This window comes from Stenella coeruleoalba (genome assembly GCF_951394435.1).
Source record: "Stenella coeruleoalba genome assembly, chromosome: 6".
Lineage (NCBI taxonomy): Eukaryota > Metazoa > Chordata > Mammalia > Artiodactyla > Delphinidae > Stenella > Stenella coeruleoalba.
This window is the reverse complement of record NC_137151.1, coordinates 70,728,133-70,741,247: the sequence shown is the minus strand read 5'-3', so window position 1 is coordinate 70,741,247 and position 13,115 is coordinate 70,728,133. Positions and strand designations below refer to the sequence as shown.

General features: G+C 39.5%; 1 protein-coding gene across 1 annotated transcript in view; it reads left to right on the top strand.

The window, feature by feature from the left end:
* Positions 1–13,115, top strand: part of LOC307188263 (U3 small nucleolar RNA-associated protein 14 homolog A-like) — a 521,128-nt gene that overhangs the window by 462,562 nt on the left and 45,451 nt on the right. The window contains 2 exon segments of the mRNA XM_079925187.1: positions 49–142; positions 3,533–3,654. The gene's annotated coding sequence lies outside the window, so the exon portion shown is untranslated.

Sequence of the window (13,115 nt, the reverse complement as noted above, 5' to 3'; positions counted from 1 at the left end):
GAAAATTAATGGTCACCTACTCTAATCCTACGTTTTCCCTCTTTCTAGGATAATCCCAGCAGGTGGCTTCTGATCTCTGCTTGGACATCTCCAGTGGCAGAGCTCCCAAAGCAGTCCATCCCATCTCTGCATGGCTCTGACTGTAAGTTTTCCCTTACACTGAGCTGAAGTATTTCTCCCTGTCACTTTTACCCAGCGACCCAAGTGGTACCTCTGGAGGCAAACAAAACATGTCTGATCTCTCTTCCACAAAATAGGTCTTCAACTACTTGAAGGCAGCAACAGTTATGTCCTCTTCCCTCTGACAGTTATTTTTGAAAAAGCATTACCCATATTCCCTTCACCAAGCCTGGGTAAGGTCTGTCCCTTTTCTTCTGCTAATTACTCTGCCCTTCAGAAATGGGTTGGATGGCAGGAAGGGGGAATGAAAAGGAAAAAAGATCACGTTAATATCATGTTAATATCAACCAAAGACCTAATTAAGCAAGATTTCTTGTCTGCTCATTACCTCCTCATGAATCTCACCTCAAAGGACCCATTAAATGGGTGAGAACCAGAGTTGCCTTTTGAGTAGATCAAATTAGGACTTCCCTCATGGTATAATTTGAGACTATGCCAGAGCCTTCTGCCTTAAAATGCCAAACCCAACACAAAACATTCAGCCACAATTTCTTCTTTGGATAACTGGGTCTTCCCTGATGTTCCACCACAATAATCATGAAACATTTCTGTGGCTGCAGCCCATTCGCCAAGATAAGACCATTCACTCTTCTTTGCTCATAACACTCCAAAGAGCCCAAGTCAAAACTGATATGACTTGACACTGAAATGAGGAAATATTTCTCCTTTCTAACCTCATTTATAACATTAGCCCCCAATATATGGTGCTCCCTATGTCTTACTGAATTTTCAAACAACTCCCAGATTTATTTTCAGTCCTTGATTTCTACCACCCAGACTGGGCTGGAGGAAACCTAAGAAACAGACTTCTTGCTGACCCTTCCCCCTCACCTTCTAGGCCTGTCTTTGTCCAAATTTGGACTCCTCCTCCTCATGCAAACGACCCCTTAAAGATTAGCCCATCAGGGCTTCCCTGGTGGCGCAGTGGTTGAGAGCCCACCTGCCGATGCAGGGGACACAGGTTCGTGCCCCGATCAGGGAAGATCCCACATGCCGCGGAGCGGCTGGGCCCATGAGCCATGGCCGCTGAGCCTGCGTGTCTGGAGCCTGTGCTCCGCAACGGGAGAGGCCACAACAGTGAGAGGCCCGCGTACCGAAAAAAAAAAAAAAAAAAGATTAGCCCATCAGGTCCTCTAGAGATGTCCACAGAAGTCTGAATTCTAGGGTAAATGTGGCTTAGGTTCAAGTTGAGAGTAAAGACTGCGTATTTTCGGTTCTTAAAGGTTTTTAATTTGAAGATGAAATCATGAACCATACTAAGGTAAATAAGTATGTTTTGGTGACAGAGCACTAGTTCTACATAGCCCAAGGGTAAATGCCAATACGTTTTTAAATGGGGTGGGGATATTAGAAATAAATTTGAATAACCCCTAATGAAAAGCTTCTGTTTCATATCCTGGCTCTTACCAGCCGAGTGACCTTGGTCAAGTCTTTGAGCCTTCATTTTCTCACCCCTAAAATGGAGACATTATTAATCTCATCCCCATCACCAAAACCCCATTCTTTTTCTAAGAATGACATGAAAGAATATATGTAACTAATACAGTGCCTGGTACAAAATAAGGAGGCAATAAGGAGCACTCTCTGTCCCCCACTGGCTCATCTCCCTTCCTTTTCCTTATCCAGGAAATATAGAGGCAAGTGGATTAGCCAGAAAGGCTAGACCTACAACCACAGGTGCAGGGGATGGACTAGCCCACTCTCACCCTGTAACAACGGGGGATGGACCAGGTGATCTCCTGCAGGTTGACTGAGAGTATGAGTATCAGAATGAAATGTAAGAACACCAGGCTCTGGGAGGAGTGGAGCCGCAAACCATGGGTCAGTGTTCACAGGTGCTTGGTAGGGAAGAGAGGGTGGCTTATTTTTTCTTTCACCTAGATGGAAAAGAACACCAATAAAACTTTATTTCTCCCCCAAAACTAAGAACTTTATGCTTGTGCCTGTTGTATATCTATTGCCTTTTTATCCAAAGAAAGCCAGGGGGCTTCCCTGGTGGCGCAGTGGTTGAGGGTCCGCCTGCCGATGCAGGGAACATGGGTTCGTGCCCCGGTCTGGGAAGATCCCACATGCCGCGGAGCGGCTGGGCCCGTGAGCCATGGCCGCCGAGCCTGCGCGTCCAGAGCCTGTGCTCCACAATGGGAGAGGCCGCAACAGTGAGAGGCCCCCGTACCGCAAAAACAAAAACAAAAACAAAGAAAGCCAGGATCTTTTTACAAAATGAAAGCAAATAATAAGAATATCCAACAGCGGGAGAAAGAAGCAGCATCTGCTCAGCAAGGTATCACACAAAACAATACAATCTTAAATAGAAAACACTTTATCTGAATGTATGTGGAAGCCAGCATGTAATTGTCCAATATGAATAGGAGAGGAAAAAAAAGTTTTAATGCCATATATTCCTTACTTGCCGTTCTCCCCAGTGTACCTCAAAAAAAGGGAAGATATTTTGAATAAAAAAATAAAGCCAGAATCTCCCCCCATCCCTTCCATCCCCAAGCCTCTCTCAAGGCACTAACTCAGAGGGGAGGCTGCCACCTACTGGGCCACCAATAACATCCCTCAACATTTTTTGTCAGCCTTTCCAGGTCTCCTTAAAACCTGATTTGGTCTGAAGCAGCTTTGTTAGTGACAGTGACAAAATCACAGCCCAAGGTACCAATGTACAGAAACGTAAAAGCTGCAGCATGAATTCATGATAGGACAACCTCTTGCAAATTTCACAGCAACATTTTTGCTTTGGCTTCAGAGAGCCTGCATATTCAAAGGCAAAAAGAAACCTTTCTTCTGAATTTCTGTTGTTTTCTAAGGACAAAGTGCTTTAATAGTTTGTAAGTGCTGCTAATTGCTCCCTGGACAGCCCTAATCTAGCCATTTCCTCCCTGCCTTTTACTCCATAAATCCTTCAGAAGACTAATATATTTGTTTAGTATTCCTCAAAAGTACCCCTTTGATTTGATTTGGTTTACATGTTTAGAAATAGTTTCTCTACACCCACCATTTGAAAGAGCCTATTGTAGAAAATCTGCTATTTCTGATGCTCTGAATAACTCCATACTTGTCATGGTATGGCCAAGATCGACCACTCAACCCTCTTCTTTTCTCTCTCTCTCTGTCTCTCTCTCTCTCTCTCTCTCTCCCCCTCTCCCTCCCTCCCCCCCTCCCCCTCTGCCCCCCCCCTTTAAGAACACACTACCTTGTACTCAATAACAAGCAGAAAATCTGACTTCTCTGCCTACAGCCAGTTATATGTCCTTGGACAAATTACTCTGCCTCAGATTCTTCATTTAGGAAGCAGGGAAAAGAAAGCTGCTCTACACAGATCTATAATAATAATGTCTATACTTCCTAGGTGCACAGCTCACAGCTCTGTCATGATGAAAAACTTTCTCCTACTCTTTGAATCTGCCCATCAAGTGAGAATTATCACCCTAAAGAGGAGAATAAATGATTAACCATGGAGTCAACCATGGGGTAAGTAGAAGAGATGGAATTCACACTGAGACCTTACAGCCATTGCTGGGGGTGGGGGGGACTATGTCTTTTCTCTCGCTACTGCTCTTGAGTGTGAGATGGACTTATTTGTGTGAATGAACTTGATAAGGATAAAGCGAGATGCAAATTCACATTCCATAAAGAACAACTACTATCCTTTGAACTGATAGCTTGGGAAAACTGGCCTCCAACAAATACTTAGTACTCGAAGATACAGAAATATTTGCTTATGAGACCAGGTAAGCAAGATGGATGGATGGATGGATGGAGAGAGAGAGAGATAAGAAAGCTCTTCTTTTTATGACTCCTCCTTAAGAAAGCTGCCAGTTATTCAAAAGGAACATTATTCTGGTTCTTTTCCATTTCAGGCTTTTTCCGCCTGCATGTTTGCAGATTGCTTAATTACTTCATTGGGCTCTGGAACTCGTACATTACAGATACATGATCATCCAAGTCATTACCTGCATATTTTCCCATTAAGAATAATTATAGCTCTTACCACCACTGCCCATGTACTTACGTCCTGCAGGCCTGGGCACACTGAAGTAATCATCTTTTGAAAATGATCTTGATGGGCAAGTGTTGTGTGCACAATCAGCAATAAGCGGGATGAGGTGGGAAGATTTCCATCTCCTCCGTTACTGAGAGGCTCAAAAATCACATTCCCATTATTTCTTCATAGTGTTTATGTTCTCTGAGAAGTGAGTTAGTGCTAAATGTAGAGACAAGACCCAGGGGATGCTGGACTGTGTCTTCCTCTTCTTGGATTACCTTTCCAAGCACGTACACATCACCCATTTCCTGGCTCAATTTCATTGTCTACAAAATGGGATTTATAAATGCTTTAAAAACCTCCGATCGTCAAATCTGAGATGAGACCGTATTATAGATGGCAGCAGAGCTTCTTACACTGATTAAGCGCCCAAGTTCTGGAATCCTGGCTCCTCCACTTTTTCAACTCTATAAACTTGGGCATGTTACTTAACTTTTTGGAGCCTCAGTTTCCACATCTGTAAAGAGAGGATAGTAGTGGTCCACACACTTAGGGATTCAGTGAGATCCCACTTGCAAAGCGCTTCCCCCAGTGCCTAGTACGGCTGAAAGTTCAATCAGTGTTAGCTATTATCATTATTATCATAGAATCTAAACTGAAAGGGTCTGGGGACTGTTCAGCAAAGCTCAAGCAACACATCTAAATTAAAAACAATAATTGCCTGCCAGATAATAATCCAAAGACACTGTGAAGGGGTCACATGTTATTTTAATCAGTGGATCATGAGAGGATTCAGTTTCAAAGGTAGGAGGGAGACAAGCTAGCAGATGTTTGAAAAAAAAAAATTAGATTGTACCCAAGAAAAAGCCATTTAAATAACTGGTTAGTGAATATTCTGCAACTGGCTGCTTCAGGAGATAATCGATTATTCTTCAGTTTTAAAAAAAAGTTTTTGTTTTATTTTCAATACAGATAAAAAGTGTTCACTGTTAAATTTTTTAGATTTTAAATAAGCAGTGAAAAGCTTCTATTAAAATTGCCTATTACCACCTAGAAAGAGTTAATATTTATTGTAAATCATTCACTAGCTCTCACCCATGGTCTCTCTTATTACAGTCTCCATATACAATAAATAATATTTTTCTGTACACGTTCTTCTATATATTGCTCTTTTTACTTAGCCATGTATTATAAATATCTTTCTATATCATTTAATAGTCTTTGTCATCTTCTTAATGGCTAGTTGATTTTACATTCAATTAATGTAATTGATTTAACCAGTCCTCTATTGTTGGTTATTTAGGTTTGTTCCCAACTGGTTGTCGTACACATCTCTGCAGTTAAGTCTTTGGATAAATTTCTAGAAGTGGGCTTGCTGGATCAACGAAAATACCCTTTTTTTAACAAACAGTTGATTTTAAATTCCCATATTTTCAGCTTGTACACATAGACACATCTTAACTAGAATTTGGTGTCCCCACTGGAATAATGTGTGCGTTTCTTCTGGGACAGGCTGTCTTTGACGCAGGTTCTGTTGGCACTACTCCGTGGTGCTGTGAACAGCAAATGGCCAAGGTTTCTGAGCGCAGTGTCTGCCTGGGCCCCAGTAGACTAAACATGTCACCTTTACAACCTTCTCAGCTGTGCTTCCCATAAACTGGGGACAGCGTGAGCTGGAGTGTCCTAGCCAATATGCCCAACTGAATATGATTATCTGAAGTGTCTGGGCATCTTGGTTTTCCAGGACACGTTTGGTGTCACTGATCTGAGTGGGCTGCTGTTAAAAAGTGTTCAGAAATTTCACCCATTTTTAAAAAGTGACTTGAAAGATTAGCTTGTATGTGCACAGAATATCTCTAGGAGGAGACACAAGCACTTGGGGACCAGGCTTGCCTCTGGCTAGGGAAAGTGAAGGTAGCAGAAGGGGGTGAGAGACTTACTTTTCACTGTATTCTTTTGCACGGTTTTAATTTTTCACCATGTGCATGTATTCAAAAGCGAAAGTTTTAAGCAAGGAAGATTAAGCCCCAAAGAAACAATGTATGTATGTAGATGTTTTCTCATTGTCATCTACTGGATTAGTAAAACATAAGCAAAGTGATGCACTTGGATGAGTTTACAAAAGGAGAATAGTTGACTATTTAAGAATGAGAAGTCTGGAGGCAGACTACCTAGGATTTGTAGATTTTGAAAATCAAAAGAGGGTTTTTACCACGAGTGTCTAACTGATTTTCTGATGTTGTTTACAACTGTGCAGACAGTCAGTGGGAGGGACAGAGAGTTGCAGAGCTCCCCTTTAGAGAGTCCACATTTAGAGCTCCCCGTTAGTGATTCCACATTTGAGAACTGCCACAAGCCTTGAAAGAGCATGTGACCCAAACCATCTGGGGAGTTTGGTTTTGTTTTCTTTGTTTTGTATGTCAACGTGATTTTGTTTCTTTTTTTCTTTTCTCTTTTTTTTTCTTTTGAGCATGGGTGGGGAGTGGGAGAGGGACAAACAGTGTTGAAACAAATGACAAAATTCAAGTTCCTTACCCATGTAATCTGATTACCCCCTTAAACAACTATGTATTTAAGAAGCATGTGTTTTGAAATCAGTATTTGCCGAAGGAAACCATTCACAAGATAGAAGAACATAAAAAATTCCTGAAAACATTCTAATTCCACCTACTGTGCATAATGTGCTCAGTCATTGGAAATGATCACTGGCAAAGCAGGTGATATGGTGACGGGGACAAGTAGACTCTGCTGTCACACAAGCCTAGATACATTCTTTTGCCCAACGTTTCACTAAACATGATAAACAGAGTGCTGGTATGCCTGTTTTATGGATGACCCCTGCTGCCTTATTTCAGAGTGGCTATTCCCAAGCTGCCAGCATCATCAGAACGGGATCTTCCCCCCAGGATTTTAGGTGCAGGCCATTCTCATCTCAATTAATGAGAGTACAGCAGACTATTTATAAGGACTCTATTCTCTATTAGCAGTTTCAGCACTGTGCCTCTCACACAATAGGTGTTCAATAAGCATTTGTTGAATGAGTCCCCAAATTCATCATGGGGATATAACATAGTATTTCCCCCATAAACACAGATAATCTCAAGTGCTCTGGATAACAAGGCTTTTTGGTTTGGTCCAGAGTCCTTTCCTGGCTGCTTCTTTGACTGCCAAAGGTGATTCAAACAGAGCAAAGGGTAATCACTGGGTCCAAACAATAAAGTCTAGTTAGAAAACATTTTCAATGTATAAACACAGGTCGTGTTAAGCTTAGAATTCTCATTCCCAGCACTGCCTATGATAACATCTTTAAGAACAAACTGAAGATTGGCTTATTTCATTTTACTAAATTGTTCAAAATCCAAGAAGTTTGAAAAAGTGAACCCCATGATGAACGATCTGATGGACAGTCTAGAAACAGAGACAAATGTCTATTCTGCTCTCCTTTGATGACATGGGCAGCAACCAGCTTGCCTGGTCATTACAGAAGGAAGCCATGAGCATGGATGTATGTACCAGTGTGCTCAATGTCTAATCCTCTAATGTGGATTAGACATTTTCTTTGAACAGTGATATAGCTACACAACACAATTTTGAAGAAAGAACATTCATGTTTTAAACTTCTTGAATGAAAATTTAGGGAACTATATTTAAACCGCCTAAATGAAGACACCAAATCCTGATATTTTAAGAGTGGTATGGTAGTGAAACACAAAGACACAAATAGGTACAGATTAACTGATGGGATAATGTGCTTGTCAGTGACCACAAGCTCTTCATGGCATTACCATTGTTAGATCGCCCCCATATACAGGGAACAGCTACATTTCTGGGATACAGACTGTCTCAATACTATTAAGGCTGAGGTGGCCCTTTGGGGGTTTTAGGTATTTCAATTATGGTACATTTGCTTGTAATTTTAACTGAGGTTATTGTATAAATATTTTTAATGCATCATCATTAATAGGCTAAGGAAAGAAATCTATTTCTGCCAACAGATAGGAAATAAATCTTCACTATCTCTTTGGTCCACTAGTTTACATTTAGAACAGCACACCTTTTCTGAAAAGCTGTTGGAGACATATGCTCTCATTATTATCCTGCAGTGATTTATCACTTAACTCTGAAACACACAATATATCCAACTTACCCACTAACTGGTGTTAAAAAAAAAATTCAGCTGAATACATTTTAAAGATCTTATTGGCTTTATTCAACGATTCATGAATCGGGCAGCACCCCATCTAGCAGATAGAAAGGAGCTCTGAGGGGCTATACAAAAGGGAAGGCTTTTATAGGCAGAAGGGGCAGGGCAAGGATGTTATACTATCAAAGAGCAGATTGTGGCAAGGTTACCTTCCTCTAGGGGCCAGCAGGGGTCTGTGAGGCAGATTACCTTACTAGTGCTGACCAGGTAAGTCCAGACTGGCTGGTTTAAGATTCCATTCCTGGCAGAGGTTGGAACTGTAATTAGGTATTAAGTCCAGTTTGGTGACATGGAGCTTAGCACAAGTGACTCCGTTTGGGGCCTGTTGTCTCTTTTTTTTTCAACAGTCCTCCCGTTTTGATCAGACTCTCAGCCTAACAGAGAGTGATCACAGTCTAAGGCATTAGAGCCACTCCCAGCTACCACTCTGAAGTTCTCACAGTATTTGCTGATCCTCTGTGTGGGAGTCACAGGTCATGACTTCACATTCACATTTTTTTAAGTCAGTCATTCTCTTTGTTCCTTTTCTGACATTCCAGTCCTAACCAGGGAAGTAGGGACCTTCTAAAGGAAGCGAATCCTGAGTCATTAATGCCTCGTGATAGGTCCTTTTTAACTCAGCCGTGTAACTTCAGGGGAGTTGACCAGTGAGGTGTCTCAGTTTGATTGTGGGCAGTTAAGAGCAGAGTTAGATAACCTAAAAAGCATTGCTCAGTTACGCGCCAGCCATCTAGGCATCCTCAGGGCCAAGGAGAATCATAACCACCACGGACAAAGATAAATCCTGACAGAGCACAAACCACTTCCACTAAGATGGCACTGTTAATAAATTTATTTTCAGGAATTGTTCCATTTGCCTATTCCAGCCAGGGGTCAGTTACGTTTTCAATGCATTCAGGAAGTAAACCTCCTAGCCTGAAATAAAAAGTTGTTCTAAATCCCTTGTGAAGAAGGGTGCTGCTGGTGAGATCATCCCATATTTGGGGGCATATCTGATTTAGATAACCATAAGAATGTAGGCGTACAAATGTGCTATGATTTACATAGGTATTTGTGTCCAATTGGACAACTACAAGTTATAATCAAAGAAAGGTAAACACAAGGCACTGAATGTTCTAGCTGTAAAAGTAGGACTCTGTGACTTACAAGGGGGGTTGATTGTAGTTTATAGTGACGTTGGGAATAGAAGAAAAATTGGTCAAAGGGAGAACCAGGGGTTCTCTAGCATCATGGACAGATTAAAGTTTTTGATGACAAATCTAGCAGTCTGAAAAGTCACCTGTTTTTAGCAATGGCCTGGGAGATACGGATGATAGCATATTTCCAGGACAATGCCAGAATAATGGAAAGAAAGAGAAGAAGGGGTTTCATGTTTAGTAAAGTATAAGGTCTTGATCTGGAATCTTGGGTGGAAGCAGTAAAAGCCTTGATGCCAACTACTTTTCTCCCTAGTCAAGTTGATTTGGAGGTCTCTGGCGTTTGCACAGGACCGGATGTCAGGTGGAGCCTTCCTCAGCTGTGAGATGTGTACCCAAAGTTCCATGCCTTCTAGTTTCACAGCAGTGTCAGTGGTCAGGAGCACTTGGCAAGATCCTTTCCATGAGTCTCACTTTTGCAAAAATATCAGAGTAAGACAATAACTGTCAATAAATGACAAAAAGACTTTAAAATGCTTCTGGTTAAAGATTTGATGAGAGTTCATTAGGGTGGAATTGACAAAGAAATTTGGTTATTTCTGTGATATACAGAATTTTAAGATAATAACTGGAATAACCAACTGATAACATTATACCAGAACATAGCAGATTTCCAAGATTTTCATACAATGTCTGGAACACTTAAAACATATACCTATATTAATACAACAAAAAGAAGGCTTAGTACTACTTATTTAACAATACGTCCCATTAATCTATCATAGTAAATAAGCCTAATTAGAAAGAGAACAAAATTTTTGACATGTTCCAGGCGCCCTCTGGAAAATCGCAAAGTTTGTTCAAGATCAAAAAAATTTCATTTAGAATTTAATTTGGGGAAGTTGTCAAAACATCCAAATGTTTGAACATTTAACTAAATAGGATCACAGATTATTATGAAATAATACTTAATTATCTAACCAAGGTGACAATGGAAGATGTTAAAGGCAAATACAGAAAGTAACCTAGTTGTGAGCAAACTTTAGCTCTTTTAATATTGAGAAGACTGGGTTTATCTTAAGTAATCAAAGACTTCTGATAAAAAATAATATGAAGCACAGTAAATTATTTTGGTGAGACACCGAAATTTTTGCTGTTCAGGCTGATTACCTTAAAGGTAAAGAAACTTTTGCAATGTTATCAAAACCAGGCCAAAAGTCCAAGAAAACTTTGTCCTTTTAACAGAGAGAAAACCAATTCTAATTTTGTACCAGTATTCTTTTGATATTAAAATATTTTTTTAACTTAAATAAATGTATTGCAATCTAAGCCTGCTTCACCATGCATAAAATTCCTTTCCCAAGATTCCTTTTCCACAAACCTTCTGTAATTTTTTCTTATTTTTTTTTCTTTCTTATCCTGGAACAATCAATCATTTTACTTTCCTTACCTACCTTTCATACACAGTTATTTCCTTTCACCCTTATTATTTCTAAGCAGTTTTAATTACGTATATTGATTAGAATGCTTAACCCTTTAAATCTTTAATTCCTAGTGAAAACTAAGAAGTAAGCAATTGTGGACTTTTTGTTACACTAGCATTCTGTGGATTGTGGATTAGCAAACTCATAAATACATTTCATAATTTCTTGAAGTATATTCTTCCTCATAGTAAACTTTCAATGTGACACAAAACATGTTTACTAATAAACCTAAATGCCATTAGTTCTTTTTTAAAAGGAAACCAGAAGTGGATAAACATATGTTCAGTGATTAATGTATCAGCATTTTATTTTATTTGAAAATGATCTAGATATTCAGTGAATATTCATCATTTACCTTGTCTCAGTGTAACTTTTAGGTTTCAAGTAACTGAAAAGATTTTAGAAACTGTTTAACCAGACATACCATAAAACATAATTATTGCTAAAATTTTCACCTGCAAACTTTTATCCCACTTACATCTATTTAACTCACTTGTTCTTAACAATTACATTTGGACTACTGATGAAGATTTCATCATACTAAGTTATTTTACTTGCTGACAAATTTTGTAACAGAGGTAACATGAACTTATTTGACTAGTAAACCCAGGTAAAATAAAAGTTGTATACCTGCATTATTTTTAATGCTGACACCAGTGAAGACATACCTCTTTCATAATGAAAGTAACAATCTTAAACTACTTTTTATTTACCAAAGATTATCTCAGATCATATGAACTTGAAAAATATTTAAGTTAGTTTCTATTATATTTCTGAGAGTTTTAGGAATACTTAATTCATATTAAGTGCTTAATTTTAAGTCAATTAAATAGAGCTCTTTCACTAATTTTGCCAATACCATTTGGAGGTAGAAAATGCCACACATCTACCGCACACATATATATAGACACACATAAACAGACACAGACACCTTATAGCTTCCATTCTAAAATTTTAGCCATGAATCAGGTATAGTAATACAAAACTCACTAGTTGTAAAAGAACTCATCCAAATTGTGTTTCAGGCAAATGGAATAAGTTAAGGTTACCTGCTATGGCAGCTAAAGCTTTTTACTAATATTTGTGGAGGAGACACTTGTGATTTTTCATTCACCTAAGTTCCAAATAATTTTTTCTCCTTTTGTTTTCTTTCTGATAAGAATTATCTCCCTGAAGTTTGTATTTCAAAGTGATGGCCTAGATAAGAATTTCTGGAGATGATCAGGTAGAACATTTACATCTCAAGGCACAGGGAAAGAATGCAGGTTCCTCCAAGAAGCACTCTTGTTCCCTAAAGCCAGAATTTTTACAATACCTACAACGTTTTGGGATGAATAAGGAAGGTTTGGGGATTGGTAAGAAGAATAGGTGGACTTTAAATTGTTTCTAGAGCTGCATTTCTGGTCTTGCAAAGATTTCTAAGATAGGGAGAGTTGCTTTTAATTTCTCAAAGAATTGGGTTGCAGCCTAAATGATATCAAAAGGTTAATGTGCCCGTCCAACCATGTTATCTTCACTTTGCTTTTTTATATCAGGGAGAAGATTTCCACTAAGATGGAAATCAAAACATTTCTATGTTCTGGATGTAGAGCCGTTTTTCTTTGGAATGTTTTAGTAAATCCTTCCACAAAGTCTTCTGGAGACTTCATGGAAGGATACGTTTAGCTTGGCAGAGGAGGTCTGAAAAAAGTTCCTATCAGGCTCTGAATATCAACTTCCTATTTGGCCAATTTCTGACCATAGAGCTACTTTAAAAAAAAAATCCTTTCAAATATCTTGTCAGCTTTCAGCCAGGACAAAAAGTAAATATCTCTGGCAGTATTGAACAACCCATGGACAAAAGAGGTGTCGCCAAATAGGGTCCAAAAGATATTACTCTCCCAATATTCAGAGACTCTCCCAAAGATGGCCAGAAGAAAAAAAGACTTAGCTAATTTCCCTGAGGGCTGGCAGCAATTTGGTAAGGCCCTAGCAGCAAGTAGACTTCAACCCATATTTCTGTCCAGCCATATTTTAGGACCCCCCCCAAACTGATGGTTACCAAGCCAAGTTCTCAGGACACACAATAAGATGGACAAGAAAATGACAGCTGTCCCTGGGAGAGAAAGAATCAATCATCAATG